Below are 17,707 nucleotides of genomic sequence, written 5' to 3'. Positions count from 1 at the left end.
CTCTCTCTCTCTCTCTCTCTCTCTCTCTCTCTCTCGAAGCTCCGCCTTGTGGTTTTAATATGCTCATCCACAATTCAATATAGAGCTCTACAGTCTATATCTGCACAGAGCTGATGAGTTTATAAAAGTCCACACTGCAAAATGTGCATAGTACTGACGTTTACATTACAATGCTCTGTCCAGTCATGCCAAAGCCAGTTTTCTTTCAATTCAATGTATGTACATGAATTACTTGAAGACATGAATAGAAATCTATAGAGGCATTACTCATTATGTCATGACCCTGTTATCTATTAGAAACCCACAATTTATCTGAATTAATTATTCATAAATAAATTGTCAGCTTCATGTCCATTCAGATTTCAGTGGAGATCAGCAGGGGTCTATTGCTGTGTATTATTATTCATAACACTGTGCCTGCAAACTGTGAGAACAGACACACACAGGTTATTTTCCAGTCCTTGAGTGCTTTTGTGGCACTGCTTGACAGTTGGTGGAGTGTTCCCTAAAAGAGCCACTGAGCATGATGGATTCGGTAGTAGGAGTTTAGTGAGCAGAGAGGACGAAGACTTACGAGTGCAGGCCATGAACACCCCCCTCCACCTGAGCAGACATGGTCCTCTTCTCAAACTTCAGCTCTCCAGAGTACATCATAGAGCTACACTCAACATAGAAAATGACATTACACACAAGCATTCACTCACACACAGCTTCCTCTCTTCCATTTTCTGCTGACCTTCCAAAGAACCCTTGATGCTATAAAAGATAAGAAAGACCATAAATAGAAATGTGTTTGTAGACAAAATATATCCTAGCATTTGAAAAACTGATGTTTTTCAGTGTACATGAAAAGGGAAGTAGATTCATCTTAACCCACATCTTGTTTTTTCAAATTTCAAGTTTGGTTTATTTGTCACATACATAGTCATACACAGTACAACACACAGTGAAATGTGTGGTAGATGAGTAGATGAGTACTGCTGTTGAGCCTTCTTACAATGACAATGGTTTTATTTAAGCCCTATTCAGTAATTACACAACACTGAAACACTGTTCAAAATTGTAGTTTCAAATAATATTTAATGACTACTACATATGTAAAATATATAATAAGTTTTGGAAATCTGGGCTGGCAATGAGACCACAGAGGACTGTAAATGCACTTTTTTCACTGTGTGTCAGCCAAGTGAAATGTGTATGAGTAAGGGCCGATCACAGCTGGACACACACACGCACACACGCACGCACACACACACACACACACACACACACACACACACACACACACACACACACACACACACACACACACACACACACCAGGATGAGAGGAACAGGTCACTTAGCTGGTGATGATGTCAGCACCAGTGAAGTCTATGCTGAGGTCAAAACCCTTAGCTTCTTCCTGAACCTATATACATACACAAACACATGTGAACTTGACATGTACTTTACACACACACACACACACACACACACACACACACGCACACACACACAATCATATTATGTTAGAGACACGCCATCTCATGAAATTTTAACAGGAGATTGTGCAACGTTTCCGGGTTGATGAATATTGATGAGGTCTCTGCTGTGAACATTAATATTTCAGATGGAACATTAATGAAGACAATTGACATTTGTGAGACGTAAACCAACCACGTCACATTAAACACATCCTCATCTGTGATTCTAAACCAAACATTGCAGATACTGAGTTATAAAGAATCTGTAGTAATGCTGCACAGATGACAACAAAGCATATAATTCAATAAGACCCTCCCTCTCTCTCTCTCTCTCTCTCTCTCTCTCTCTCTCTCTCTCAGAGAGGGAGACATCTGTTGATGAGCTAGTGCCAGGCTGGCTGAGGGCCTGATGAAGAGTCCTTGCTCCTCTACCTCTCAGTGTGTATATTACAGTAGCGAACAGAGGGGTTCTCCATCTTCATTCATTAGTCTCCTGCGCTCTGTCTTTTGGCCCCAGCCCCCATGCCCCTTGACGAAGCCTATTTCCTAGAGGCCTTCTTTTCACACCCATGACATGATGACATCATTGCTGTGCTCCAGTCTTTGTGAGACACTGCTGCCCCATACAATTCATATACAGTCAGCATCTGCCTATTTCATTTCATATCAATTTATACTGTTTATTACTGCAGGTTAGAAGTCCTAATCAATTTAACCTCTTTTCTTAATCATCTCTAGCAGGGCAAGAATCCGCAGTGCCTGCAGATCACTTTTTTCCCCAAATAAATAATATTTTGAACAAAATATTACATTTATTTTTCCAAGAGTGTCAAAGAGTTGAAATTACAACATTTTTAATGAGGGCTAAACTTATTTCTCGCTTAAAAGTTTCTCACTTAAAAATATCTTGATACAAATTCTGATATTAGTGCAACTACTGACTTGGCCCTCTATGCTTTGAGAGTGTTTTTTCTAATATTTTAGTTCTGAATTTTGAATCACTGAGATGCAATGGAGACCAGTGATACACCCTGACCAACGTTCTGTCTGCCCTTACCATGCTGACCCATCTGTTCCAATACTATGGCTACTGCTACATACTGACATGCCCTCCATCTCCTTCTTTCAAAACTGAATGACAAAAGGAGCCTAAAACGTGTGTGTGTGTGTGTGTACACTGACTATTTGCCTTTGTTTGTTTTATCATGTATGCATGTGTGCATCTTTTCATTGCAAAATCTGATGTGTGTGTAGTCTTAAATAGCATCTCATATGGAAGGTAAACACATACTTTCAGAGTTAGACTAATTTGACTGAAACACTAATCAATATCTTAACATTGTTTAACTGCAAAAGTGTATAAATGGTTTTGATAACCACTGAAAAGATATGGAATGATGAAATGTATGTATGGCCATTCTAATGTACTACTGACCAATCATTCTCTGCCTCAGGAAGTGTCCTTAATCTCTTATCCAACTCTCTGAGAAAAGGAGAGTGATAGAGAGACACAGACAAAGAAATATGTAAATGTGCAAAGTAAATGTGTGTATCTTGCTTATGGTCAAAGAAAGAAATCTAATAATTCTGTACTAGACAAATGTGACAGATTTACTTAGAGAAGTAAAATAGTTTGAGGAGTTCAGAGTTTTAATAGTGTTGCAGAAGAACAACAAAAACATTGCCTGAATTTCAGAATCCCAGAAAACAGGCACAGAAAATTTGAGAGCAGACTGCTAAATTCAACTAAACAATCCAAAAGAGCAGGGGGAGCAGTGCCAGTACCAGACAGCGATGGCGCAGGTCGGGACACTCTCTATGATGCTGTTGCAGACCAGATCAGGATGACGGACATGCTGTCCTTCTTCAGTCTCCTCAGGAAGCAGAGCTTTCTTCACTAAGGAAAAAGTGCTCAGGGACCATGAGAGATTGATTGTGATTTTAAGAGAGTGTATGTTCTCACTCTTCACTGTATGTATTAGGGTGTGAGGCATTTGCATCCTTCTGTAGTCCACAGTCATCTCTTTTGTCTTTTTGACAACCAGAGAAAGGCATGTCTGGAGAGACTGTGACAAAGGCTTTGACTTCTTTAATTATTTCTGTATTGTTTTTCATGGTATAAATAAAATGTAAAAAGGCAAATCTAAAGCAAACATATGAATCTAATTAATCTAATTAAGGCTAAAGTGAAAACAAAGCAAGCCCACAATAGTTTATTCTATTCTATTCTATTCTGTGTGATGACAATGGAATTGTCAACAAAACCAAAACTGTGATGTCATAATATCACTGACCATTGTCATAATAGCTATTCTTATAATCTGCTTGACAAAGGTAAAATTGGTCAGTCTGTTGACAGAAATGGGAGGTTGCAGCAGCAAAATGCAGTTCTGCTGCTCTCACAGAAGATCTTCGAAGAAGAAGAAAACGAAGATTTTGTTGGACAGGAACACACAAAAAGCAATGAGTAGATTGCAACAAGAACTACCTGACAGAGTAGATACGAAGGAAATTAGAAAACGACACTGTGTTAAAATTGGAAAATTTGAGGAGGAATGTAGTGGGAAGGAGTTGGAGGAGAAGCAGAAGGAGACAAAAAATGAACAGAGTGAAAGATGGCACCTGAAGAGTGAAAGAGAGGATCTAGAGAGTGAAAGACAACACCTGAAGGGTGAAAGAGAGAATCTTGAGAGTGAAAGACAACACCTGAAGAGTGAAAGAGAGGATCTAGAGCGTGAAAGACAACACCTGAAGAGTGAAAGAGAGGCTCTAGAGAGAGAAAGACAACACCTGAAGGGTGAAAGAGAGAATCTTGAGAGTGAAAGACAACACCTGAAGAGTGAAAGAGAGGATCTAGAGCGTGAAAGACAACACCTGAAGAGTGAAAGAGAGGCTCTGGAGAGAGAAAGACAACACCTGAAGGGTGAAAGAGAGAATCTTGAGAGTGAAAGACAACACCTGAAGAGTGAAAGAGAGGCTCTAGAGAGTGAAAACCAAAACCCAAAGTGTGAAAGAAAGAACCTGAAGACGTTATGGGACAAAGTAGTGGGGAAGAAAACTAAGCAGCAGCGCATGGGGAGAGCCATGGCTGGGGAAGCTTTGTACTGCTCAAAGGGACCACACACTTCCCAAGGAGGACCAGCTAAAGAAATCGGTAGTATGCAGAAAGGTTTCCCGAGCACATAAAAAGGCTATGATTACCAACTGGCCAAAGAGACAGACGCTGTGCTTGACTACATCAGAACTATGTTTATAACCAGTCAATATGAACTTCTACCAAGCCATCCAAAACCTGATAAAGGAGACCTGAATGACGATACTACTGGAACTACAAAATTACTGGGACTACTACTATTTAGCATTCTGAAAAAATAAAAATGAAAAAGTCCTCATGTTCTTTAAAAAAAATAAATCAATAAAATGTAAAAAGCTCAAAAAGCTTTTTTAAACATTGGCAACTGTGTATTTGATTTACCTCGGAATGGGTGCAGCTGGTTCATGGCGCATGTGTTCGAGCTTTAGCCTCTGTATTTGGCATTTCAGTGCATCGAGCAGTTGAAACTATAGCAAGCAAAGGCAAAAAGAGCTGTGCGGTCGATGTTTGTGCAAGTGGTCTTCCACATAGTCCCATGCTGTGCTGGGTTTAGGGTGTGTTTGCAGGGAGAGCCCAGCGCTTACAGGCTAAGAGGATTACAGTGGAGCATTGCAGGGACTGTCAGAATACAGAGCGCGCGCGCGCGTGTGTGTGTGTGTGTGTGTGTGTGTGTGTGTGTGTTTTCTCTACACATTTGGAAGAGAGAAAACAGAGCTGTGATGTAGTTGATAAAATTGCAGGCCTGGCACAGGCTCTGCTCAGAATGGTGAGAGAGCACTGGAGGAGTTTGGGAGTTTATTAATAGCGTTTAGCTCACTACAGAAGGAGTAGATCAGGGCTTTGCTGGGAAGGATGATGATAGGGTTTGATCACACCATTTAGCACAACATTGTCATGTCCATGCTGTGCATGGTTCTAAAGAAAAGGATCTTTGTTATTCAATCCAATACATTTCAAATTGAAATTTTCTGTTTCTCATGAATGAATGTGGACTATAGGACGGGGGGTGTCAACTGTTTGTGTGTGTGCGCGTGTGATTTAGACGGTTGAGAGAGTTGAGAGATAATGTCATAACAACGAACCAATTAAAATCAAAATTATTCACACTGTGTTGACAAGAGACACACACACAAACACACACTCACAAAGAGAGAGAGAGAGAGAGAGAGAGAGAGAGAGAGAGAGAAACAAAAAGAATCACAATCAGGGCTCACCAGATCTCTCAGAGTCTCTCTGACAGGCCCTAATCCAATCCACCAATTGAAAAACAGAAAGTAGCAGAGAGAATAGCAGTGTGGCAGTATATGAATGTGCCCCCAACAAATATATAATTCACACACACACACACATCTTTCACACTTACACATCCATACTCACATGTACACATGTATACACCATTGAACTACACACATCTATATTCACATGCACAAACAAACACCCCACACAAATGTTTGGTCTTTGTGCAAATTCACTTGGAGGTAGGCCAACATTCTAGATATAAAATATGTGACAATAAACATAGCCTCAGTACGTTTCATTTCATGCATTTACATCTTGATCCACACAAACACTTTCACACTCCTTTGCCTCACACTCACACTCACAAGAAACACTCGGGTGGCCTTCGGTAGCAGGAGGGATGTCAGTGCACAAAACACTGGCTTGAAATGTTTTTAACCCCCATTTCAATGAAGACCATCATACCTTGCAAGGTATAGCATTCTTTCACTCTCCTGGACAACCTCAGGCTGTTCCTGGAACCAGCAAAGCCAGTGGTTTTGGCCTCTGTCTGAAGCACAAAGGGGGTATGCAGGAGGCGTAGCGGAGCATGTCAGGAGGGTGGGCAGAGCCCTCTCCCAGCAGTGGCAGAGGAGAAAGGGCACATGGAGCACAGTGGCTACGGTTGACACCTGCAGGAGGCGACATGTGGGCAGGGCCAGTATGAGCCCACTTGGACCCATCTGCCACCACAGAAAACTCACCTGCTGTGTGTGTGTGTGTGTGTGTGTGTGTGTGTGTGTGCGTGTGTGGGTGTAGATTTGTTGACATTGTTCATGAGTCAGTGAATCATGTTTTTGGTGGATATCATGTTTTCAGCTCACAAATATTATAAATAATAATACAGGTAATAAAACAGGGAAGAAAGTAGATGTTAGCCGGTGCAGCATTTACTTAATTCATTATTCATCTTTAATGTTAGTGTGTAACTCTCATATTGTAGTCTCCTGAAAGACAGACAGAGGCAAATATAGGCAAAGATAGCATTCAACTGTTATTCAGGGATATCCCACCATTGGGAGTGGACGATTAGGGGTGCTGGAGTAGGATGGTATTTGTAGTACATTCCTGTTGTAGGCCTTCCTATAGTGTTTAACTGATTTCCATAACTGAAATACATTATAATGTTTAAAAGTTTAGAAACGTGAGCATAATACTCCAGAAGATGTAGCGTCCTGGTGTGTGAATGAGTAGTAATCTTTCTGAAACAATAAGTTTGATTTAATTCTCGTTTTCATTTCCTTGTGGATTGTATTATTATTTTTGAAACATTTGATTCAAAATTAAGAAATAGTGCAAAAATGTGAAAAGGCACTACAGGATGCATCTTGAATAAACGAAAACCTCGACCAGATGTTGTAAACTTAGAACAGTAATTATGTTCTAAGAATGTTGATAAAAAAGAACAGGAATTTACAATATATACATTTGCCTGCATAGTATCCCAAGTGTTCCATCGACTGCACTCTTCTGGATGAGGATCTCGGATGTTGTTCCTGGGATCTGCTGGAGCCACTCTCCCAGTTTGATGGTCATCGTCCCTAAACCCCTGGTGCTCTGATTGCTACCAGAGCCAGTGTTTCCTCTTCTTTTAGCGTCTCATGTTCCTTGTTGCTGATGTTGCTATCTCTTGCGATTGCTACATCCGTCACTATGACTCTTTTCTGCTGTTTATCCATCACTATTATGTCTGGTGGTTTAGCTATTACCATCTTTTAAACAATTTTCTGGTATACGATGTCTTATCAAAGATAACCCATCCACACTCTAAGAGCATCCACACCATCACCAATCAAATTCTTCGTTTGAGCATCTGTCACTACTACACAGACATACACAGAGACAGAGCGAGAGAGAAGAAGGATGAAAGTGAACAGAGCAACAAATGAAAAGAACCAAACACCATCAATTCTTACCTACCTCAACCCTCTCAGTTTACAGAACAAGCAAATGTGAGAACTGTGACTCACCATTCCCCCCCACCACCTGGAGCTCAGGATACTTCTGTTTAATGTAGTTAATCATGCTGATCTGAAACACTGAGTTTCCCTGAGATGAGTCCTAAAACAATAGACACAGCCTTCAGAAAAAATTCACTATGTCCAATCACAGTCCTGTGTTACACAGCCTCATAGCAAAAATAGTTTGTCATTTGATTCAGGCACCATACTCAGGATGGAGACTAATCCCACTCCCTTTAGGACCTTAAGACCTACCTGCACCACCACGTCCACTCCTGCCTGCACGAGCAGGTCCAGCCGGTACTTGTCATCCTCACGGGTAACGATGGCAGCGCCACACAGCAGCTGTTTGCGGGAGTCTTTAGAGGCCAGAGGGTAGTCTCTGTTCTTCTTCAGATCAGTGCGAGCAATTATAGCCACCAGCTCATCACTGTCGTTCACAATGGGCAGTTTACCTGCAATCAACAAGCGTCCCCACGACCGACCCGTTACTCAGAGAAGAAGTGGAGAAGTGAAAATAACCTTTCAAAGTCCTTTAGAAGCAGTTTCACTTCTCAAGCTGAAAAGATGAAGAATCAGACCTTTTTTTGCTGCACTGCAGGATGTCATTGGCCTCTTTGAGTGTAACACCTGCTGGTGCAACCACTAAATCTTCCCTCTTTGTCATTGCCTGGCAAATATCACAAATAAATCACAAAAAGATGTGAGTTTAAAGAATGTGATTTTACACACACACACACACACACACACACACACACACACATATATATACACATTTTTTATTTTTATATATATATATATATATATATATATATTGCCCTCTTTCACACACTGACACAGAAATATCACAATTTCATGATAGTTCTATTCCACCTATATTTTTAAGCATTGTATGTCATATGTGATTCATTTGTGTTTTTAAAAACCTTTTGTATATTGTATGTACAATCAAAGATGAATCAGAAACCTCCTCCAACAGCCGGTCATAGTCCTTCTCTGAGAGGAAGTCAATGTCTCGTGACGTCACGATTCCCACAAGCTTGCTGCCCATCTTGCCGGTTTCGGTGACAGGGATTCCAGAGAAGCCGTGTCGCACCTTGGCCTCAAACACATCTCCGACCGTGTGCTATGGACTCATCACCACCGGATCCGCGATGAAGCCCTGCTCGAATTTCTGCCATGACACCATATATTGCTCTGCTGATGAGAGGCCTTAGGGAAGCTTGTGTGTAAATCTGCATGTTCAACGTGTTGTTCATTATATTCCTATTAAGACAATTCACTGAAAGTTTGACACCTTAACTTTCCGGACTTCATTTGCTTGGAACTCTGGGGTGCAATTGTGATGGATGATCCCAATACCGCCCATGAGCTGTAATACAAAATCACAGAAAGCTAAATGGAAAAGCAACAGGACTTCATGGTTTTGAGTGTGTGGGGGATACTCACAGCCATAGCGATGGCCATGGAGGATTCAGTCACAGTACCCATGGGGGAGGAAATAAGCGGCGTCTTCAGGGTTATCTTCCGGGTCAGAGCAGAGGTCAGATCCTGAATGACAGACGCAAATGGTAACAGAAAGGAACCAATGTTCTACAGAACAATTATCTTTGTTTATGTTCATGCTTGTATTTTCATACAGACTATGCATTGCACAAAGATAAGAACAGTTTGGGGTGTTACTTTGGAAAGCTTTCTTATATGCACACATCTCTGTCCCATTATTAATTTGACTTCAAGTGACTTGGATGTGCTCATTCAAAGCACAAATATTGCTGTTTTTATAAGCAGGGCATCAGTTTAACCTCCCTGTGGTAAGACAGACAAAAACATCCTACGTTCTCTCCCACATTCCAGCACACACACACACACAAAATGTAACACCAAATTTAAATACCACAATATTTACTATCCCATATCCATTACACATGGGAATTTTGGTTCGCTCCTCCCTCACACTGTCATACACACACACACACACACCCCCCTCAGCCTCTCTGCCTGTGACAACACACCCTATGCACCTGGGATGCCAACACCACCTATTTTGCACATCTTATTTGTACTCCTTCATCCCTCTCTTACACTATGCCACACTCCACCCTCTGTTGTAGTCGTGTTCGCACTACATGGCAACTGACTCAGCTCCTCCATCTCACTGAAGGTAGAGGAGACCGCCAGCTCCCTAATTAATTAGGAAGATCCCGCCCCCTTCACTAAATCATTACTAGATGTGCTGTATTTACTGAAACACACACACTGGTAAGCCCTTATGGGGCATGTCAGGAAACCTGCTGAGCTGTTTTGGTGCATTTTGCAAAAGAACTCACCACTTCATCTGAGGTAAAGTCAATGAAGCCAGGCAGGATCAGAAAATCACTGAATCAAAGACCACAGAACAAACAAACAAAGAAAAACAAGCCAAATAAAAAAATATATACCAATTAGTTCACTGAGACATACATGCTACACTCTCACATTCTCATATCAGTTAGTGCATCATATACCAAATGACCGTGGGGAGTTCCACACACCCATGCTGATAGAACGAGGAGACATGACTGATGATTGCTCCCATAGCCACCTGCGACTAGCAGAAGCTCGGACACTTTGTGTGCATACATGTGAGGTCAATTTCAACTTCAAACTTCATGTCCCAGTAGCATGAATTGAACATACCTGCTTGATTTGCAGAGTTGAGCGCATATTCTGGAGTATGGAATAAGTTAATCTACCTAAGAGTATGTTGTCCAATGATGTCGTGTTAATGTTCTTAAGCTGGCGTCATGTCACAGCCTATCCATTAAAGTGGCATTAATGTCCCACCACTGCTTGAGAGGACACGGGAGACAGAGAGGCAGCCAAAGGAAGCCTAACTGTAAACAAAATAGAGCAGCGTATGCGAACATCCGTGTGTGAGAGAGAGAGCATCCCAGCAGTACGACAATCATAAGGCCACAGTTGAGAGTGTCCTCTAGTGTGGGATCTAGTGCAGATAAAGCCTCCATTACAGAGATTAAAGATGGCGGCCTAGTGGGCAGAAATAGACAGAGACCTCTTCTCAGCTAGATAGTGCCTAGGGATACATCTTCACATCTTTGATAACATCATCAAAGAAAGCTCTTTGCACTGCCCTACTTGAAAAGCAGAACAAGAGAGGTCATGATCTCCAATTCTGTCTATAGAAATCTATAGAGGCATTACTCATTATGTCATGACCCTGTTATCTATTAGAAACCCACAATTTATCTGAATTAATTATTCATAAATAAATTGTCAGCTTCATGTTCATTCAGATTTCAGTGGAGATCAGCAGGGGTCTATTACTGTGTATTATTATTCATAACACTGTGCCTGCAAACTGTGTGAACAGACACACACAGGTTATTTTCCAGTCCCTGAGTGCTTTTGTGGCACTGCTTGACAGTTGGTGGAGTGTTCCCTAAAAGAGCCTCTGAGCATGATGGATTCGGTAGTAGGAGTTTAGTGAGCAGAGAGGACGAAGACTTACGAGTGCAGGCCATGAACACCCCCCTCCAACTGAGCAGACATGGTCCTCTTCTCAAACTTCAGATCTCCAGGGTACATCATAGAGCTACACTCAACATAGAAAACGACATTACACACAAGCATTCACTCACACACAGCTTCCTCTCTTCCATTTTCTGCTGAAATTCCAAAGAACCCTTGATGCTATAAAAGATAAGAAAGACCATAAATAGAAATGTGTTTGTAGACAAAATATATCCTAGCATTTGTTCTGATGTTTTTCAGTGTACATGAAAAGGGAAATAGAATCATCTTAACTCACATCTTGTTTTTTCGGTAGATGAGTACTGCTGTTGAGCCTTCTTACACTGACAATGGTTTTATTTAAGCCCTATTTAGTAATTACACAACACTGAAAACATCACAGTAAAACAGCAGTATGACCAGCACTTAAGAGTAAATACCTGAGTGCTTTTCACTTGGCTTAGAAGATTTTAAAGTATGCATTAATGCTACATAAGACCATATTGGGGTATTTGAGAAAATCAACAGCGAAGCTAAAGGTCCAGAGATTATAAAGGTTACCATGAAAGTGATGCACATAATATGGGTTTTCCAAGAAACTAGTAAACCCAGCTGACATTTGCTAGACAGCAAACATTGGAGGTGTCTAGTGGACAGGAAATATCTACAATAAACCTTTTATATTTGTTTATCAGGGAGTGTGTATTCTCACAACAGTTCTGAGGAAAATTGCAAATAAATGAAAATCCAGGAAGTTGCCAACAAATTTGATTCTTTTCACTAAACAATGGTTTCTCAATTGCATGCATCTGCGTGCACAAGGAAAACAACTCCTAAATAGAAATAGCATTATCACATTAAATGATTGAAGGTATATGATCACAGGAAACAAAAGAAAGTCTGATTACCTTTAAACTAGGTTTGAATCCTTCAAGCAGACAACCTCAGAGCAATGGAAAACTGAGCCAAAAGCAAAAACTTTGGCCAAGTGGGAAAAGGCCATCCATAATTACAATTTTTTTCATTACACTAGCATAATGTTCTTAGTGGTTGCAGCCTATTCTGGTAACACCCTCATAGTTTTAGCAGGACAAACATTATAGAAGTATGGATAGACTTGCTTGGTGAATGTTTGTCTGAAAGTGTGCACGTATATGTTGTTGAGAGGATCAAAGAAGGAGATCAGACCACTGTCCCAGTCCAGGAGCACTCTGATCTGCTGGAGGGTCTGCTTCATGGCAAGAGGCATCAGCCTCTCGTCTGACACTCCTATCCCATATTTACCCTTGTACTAACCCACTTGCCACAAGCCATGCTTTATGAGGTCCTCACAGACTCACAGAAAAAAAAGTGATACAGCCTATTAAAGAACGTCACATTTAAGTTACACGCTTTTTTTTCTGTACTCGCACTTCCTCCAAATGTCTCATAGAATCAAATCATTTTCAACTTGCCATGAAGTGGATACAAATCAACAGAACGGCATAAAGAGAAACCACAACAACAAATGAATAAACAAAACAAGACTTTCCATGTTCAACTTGACATCTTTATTAGTTGGTAGTTGTTTAGTTGTTTTTATTTTTTGCTTTCTGCGGAATATGTAAGCACCTGTTTCCACTGAAGTATAAACCACTAAACAGAACTAAAGTGCTAAAAGACATATGTGGAAAAGGAAAACATTACACAATCAAAAACAACCATATTTTGTGCATCTTAATAATTAATTAAATTTCAGTTCTAATTCAATGATTACATCCAACACATTCAATGATTACATCCAACCAAGACATACAGGTTTTGCCTGTTAGAACACAGGGGAATCTTTTTAGCAATATATATTGCTGACTGAACTGACTGGCATCTATTTAGTGCAAATCTCATGGTCATTCCATGGAAAACTACAATAAACACAAGCTGCAGTACAAGATCTCATCATGCATCTGATCTCCATGTACTGTTCAGAGGAACTCAAAGTCTTTGTCCAGCTCTTTGAAATTAAAATATTAAGTCACAAATAATGATTCCTATGAACATTAAACATATGTAACAAATGTGTCTTTTATTTGAATATATAGTGTTCTAGAGTTAAGGCACTCTCAGTAGAAGTATTCTCTCATAATGAATGAGACTACTGTTTGCGAAGGCAGGAAAGCCTCTCTCAGTGAGCTTGAAGGTGAATATGTGGACATGTGTATGACATAGAAGCCCATGCTCTGTGTCAGGCCTGTATTGCTATGACCCTCTGTGGAGGCTCTACTTCACAATGAAGGGGATTAGCGCTTTTGCCCAGTACCCACTGGAGAAGGTCCTCTCCAAGAGCAGCTCCCTTCTCTGGGCTCCACACCCACACATACACACACACACACACACACACGCACAGGGCCCACATCACACATGCACATATACACCAGTGACCCAGCAGAGTCCCTGATTGAAAGCCCACAAAGCCCAGAAGAAGCTTATAGGAGCAAAAGCTTCTAAGTAAGCAGGAAGAAGCTGCTGAATAGGACAAACACCACCTCTGCTCAGCATATCTGATTGGGGGAAATTTGTGTGAGTTCCTCAGAAGCAACATTTAAAAAAAATAACAGGCACATTGAAAGGAGAAACAGTAATTTCCATAAACTGTAAGAAACAGGTAAACTGGGGTTGGCAAGAGAAGAGGTTAAGAAAGGTCTGCTTGTGTGTGCACATGTGTGCATGCATACCAGCTTGTTCAATATTATTTTTCATTTTTATCACATACTGAAAGTTGCCTAGGTGCTCTGCTACATCAGTCACCATTCCAGAGGCCTTGATCCTGAAAGAACATGCAGGAATGGATGTTGGCAGATTCCATGTGCTGAATGTACACATAGAATTAACAGATACAGAATATATCCTCCTACAAGAGAGGTTTATTGGTAGCTACAAATACATAAAACAGTTTAGTCAAAGTGCTTCCAAAAAAGATCTTATAGCAACTTTAATGATAAAGCATACCAGACTTCACAAGTATTTTTGTTGCATAATTATCTCTGACTCACCCACTAGAGGGCACAACATCCCTATTTAGTCATTTAGTGGTAGTGAATGGCCTGGGCCAATTAAAATTAGACTAACCTTAGCCTTCTATGTTTTATTAAGTTATCCTCTCTTCATTATGTTACACCTACATGATTCAATTATTTCTCCAATTCCCACAATGCCTTAGACTCAACCGTCACACTAATCCTTTAAGGTAGAAGTTCTCCTATTGATTAGTTGTCAGCCTTAGTCAGCTTTATGATTGTATAAGAGACATTAAATTTAAATTATTCAATTGTTTAGTTATTGCAATTAATTTGTTTAAAAAATGTTACAATGGTGTAATAGTCAGCAAATATATCTATGTGTAAGGATATAGGCATGCAAATTTTGATACAAGGTTTCTTATTTATGCATTTTTGATGATGATTATACTACTGCAGCGCTTTGTGATGCTAATTAGACTACTGAAGTGCTGTGTGATGCCAGCTAGACTACTGCAGAACTGTGTGATGCTGATTAGGCTAATACAGTGCTGTGCGATGTTGATTGGACTGCTGCAGTGTTGTTCTTTATGGGCTTCCTGTCTGTGGGTTAAAGAAGCTGCAGAACATTCAGAAAATGGCTGCTGGAGTTCTTACACACACCAGCTTAAGGGAACATATAACTACTACACTCAAACATTTACACTGGGTTCCTGTTCATGGCTGTGTGCAGTACAAAATCCTTCTCTTGGTTTTTGCCCTCATGGTCTGACCTGTCCATCCCTTTCTGGTGTTCCTCATATGTCTTTTCCTTCACTCTGTCTCCATCCCTCTGACACTCATCTGCTCTCTGTCGCTCACGTCACACTCTGCACTATTGGCGTTTCTGGAGCTGCAGACCCAAGGCTTCTTCCTCCAGCTGCTCATTTACAAGAATTTCATAACTCATCTCTTTGTCTGAGATCATTTCAACCTTTAATTGGTTACTATAGTATGCACTTGCATCAATATTATGTCTATTTTTTTTAACCAGTTTTACTCCCTCCTGTTATCTTATTTATATATTTGAAGCTTCTTTATATTTTATTTGACCTTTTTTATATTGTATGATCTTGTAAAGTGCCATTGGGTAACAAGAAATGCACGTAATTTCTTAATTAGAATAAAATTCTTCTTCTTCTTCTTCTTCTTCTTCTTCTTCTTATTATTATTATTATTATCAAACAGTGTATTGATCATCCTTTCAAAGGTTGCTGGTGTTACTTTTGGGCTATTATTATCAAATTTAGAATGGTGCGTTTTGCCTGGAATTAGTTTCTTTTGTATTGAGCAACCTAATGGAAAAAGTTGTTCTTGAGCAGATAATCTACTATTTTTCACTTAATGAATCGTTGATTTCAAGCATGCCTATAAAGCAGATCATTCTACGTGCACAGCACTGACAAAAATGATCGACAAGATATTTTTACAAGAAAATGATGGTCGGAATCGTATTACTTGACTTTACTGTGGCATTTGTTATTAACAAAACAAAGTATATATGGGTTTAGTCTATGGTAAAACAGCAGTTTCTCCTCCCCTAGATGCTTTCATTGTGGTGTTTCCCAGGGGAGCTGTCAGGAAAGAGCTGTCTAAGTTCTGGTTAGCTGAGAATGAATCTGCAAGCCTCACACTGCCCTGTCAGTAAGGAGAGCGAGCATGCCTCTCTCATGGCTCAGAGCTCAGGAGAGGCTGGCCTGCGGTCTAATGGGCGTCTTTAGGAATATCTGTGATAGTAAACACAATATAAATTATGCGAGAGCTCAACATAGTCACACTGCCAGGCAGGTTAGTTAAACCAAAACCCAAAACAGGTGCAGCGTGCAGATCTGTATTGTCTTGGTCACCACAGTATGGAACAAGTTACCAACCATGATCATGGGAGTACACAGTTTTGTTGGTGGAGCCCAGGAAGAGCAGCTGCTACCTCAGCTAATGGGGATCCAAATAAAGACACGAAAAACAAAGACATTTCAGTAGTTATAGGAAGTAAAGCTGTTCTGTAGAATTCAGAATTACAACTCAGACTGCATATTTTTGCAGGACACAGTTATATTGCTTTGCTGACAAACATGAAAGGATGATATAAAAGTTGTTGTTTTGGAGCAGAACAGCATCTAGTCTGGTAGGCTACTACTTCAACTACTCACTTCTTCAAGAGGTATCCACAGTACTTCAGGTACAAACCGTTCTATTCTATCCTCTACAGATTTCTGTGAGTTTATGTTTGCATAATATGAATTTCTGTTTACATTCATCAACTTTTTTATGAAATATACTGTATAGTGAATTTCTTGAAGTCTACACCATAATGAAGTTTATGAAAAAACAATGTTTATGAAAAAAGCATTTAAATGCTCCTCAATCAAAGAGTATTAATTTTGTAAAATGGTGGGTAGTTAAAATAGTATTATTTTCTGCTTTCTACTAATTTTACTTCACTTGTTGTGAAGGAAAAAAAAAACTACTAAGCAACCACATGTAACTTATGATGTGTTCTAATCTGAAATTGTTTAGTGGATGAAACACTGCAGGTGCTGTTGTTGTTAGTGCTAACTGCTTTATAGTACAGAAATAATAAATGCTGAATCTCCTGATTGTCTTATTATGGCTTTATGTTATACAAATTTTCTGCCTTACTCTATTTTAGGGAAAACAATGGCGCTGTCAAAGCTCAACCAAGCTACTAAGAGTTTCACCAAAGCACAGGATTACAGAAATGACATCATGCTGCTGATGCAGCCCTATGCTAACTGGGAGCAGTATCTATTGCCGGCACCCGTCTCCATCGATTTACTGGCTCAGCTGGTACGCATTTCTGCTGCAGATGACTTCTCCATCAATAAAAATCCACCAAAAGACGGGTTCAAATTCATCAGATACCCCAATTCTTTTAGGGCCTGCCTCTTTCAAGTATGTAATGGTTGCTGGCAAGCCTTTAATGTTGCTCACAAGAACATGGACCAAATTCGTATGTACACCGGACAGGTTCCAGAGTACATCAAAAACTCAGTTGGGCTCATAATACAGGAGGATGATGGTCTTGTCCAAGCCTTCTTACCAGCTGAGCTTCAGAACATTGCGCACATATCATCAGAATGCTTAAACCTGGCCATCATGACTGAGAAACAATTCTCAGATATCATCAAGCTGATGCAAGAACTGGTGGAGGCTTTGGTGAATGCAAGACAGAGTCATGATGAGGAGATGGAAGAAATCAAGAAAAACATTGAGATAGCAAAGATTAAACGGGCTGAAGCTAAGGAGGCAAGCGACAGGGCCGAGGCTGCTTTCAATCTGGCTAATGAAAGATTAACTGAGGACAGAAGGGCCTACCAGCAAGCAATGAAAGATTTGCCAAGT

At 40.3% G+C, this 17,707-nt stretch overlaps 1 long non-coding RNA gene and 1 pseudogene across 2 annotated transcripts in view; one reads left to right on the top strand and one right to left on the bottom strand.

Annotated features, from left to right (window-relative positions):
- LOC145656170 (uncharacterized) overlaps positions 1-17,707 on the top strand; it is a 541,800-nt gene that overhangs the window by 138,781 nt on the left and 385,312 nt on the right. The window lies entirely within an intron of this gene.
- LOC145656164 (inosine-5'-monophosphate dehydrogenase 1a-like) lies at positions 8,628-9,437 on the bottom strand (annotated as a pseudogene).

The sequence above is a fragment of the Electrophorus electricus genome, unplaced genomic scaffold (assembly GCF_041902795.1).
Source record: "Electrophorus electricus isolate QZ-2024a unplaced genomic scaffold, ASM4190279v1 Scaffold53, whole genome shotgun sequence".
Classification (NCBI taxonomy): domain Eukaryota; kingdom Metazoa; phylum Chordata; class Actinopteri; order Gymnotiformes; family Gymnotidae; genus Electrophorus; species Electrophorus electricus.
Note: the sequence above shows the minus strand (reverse complement) of the source record. Positions and strands in the feature narration are given on the sequence as shown.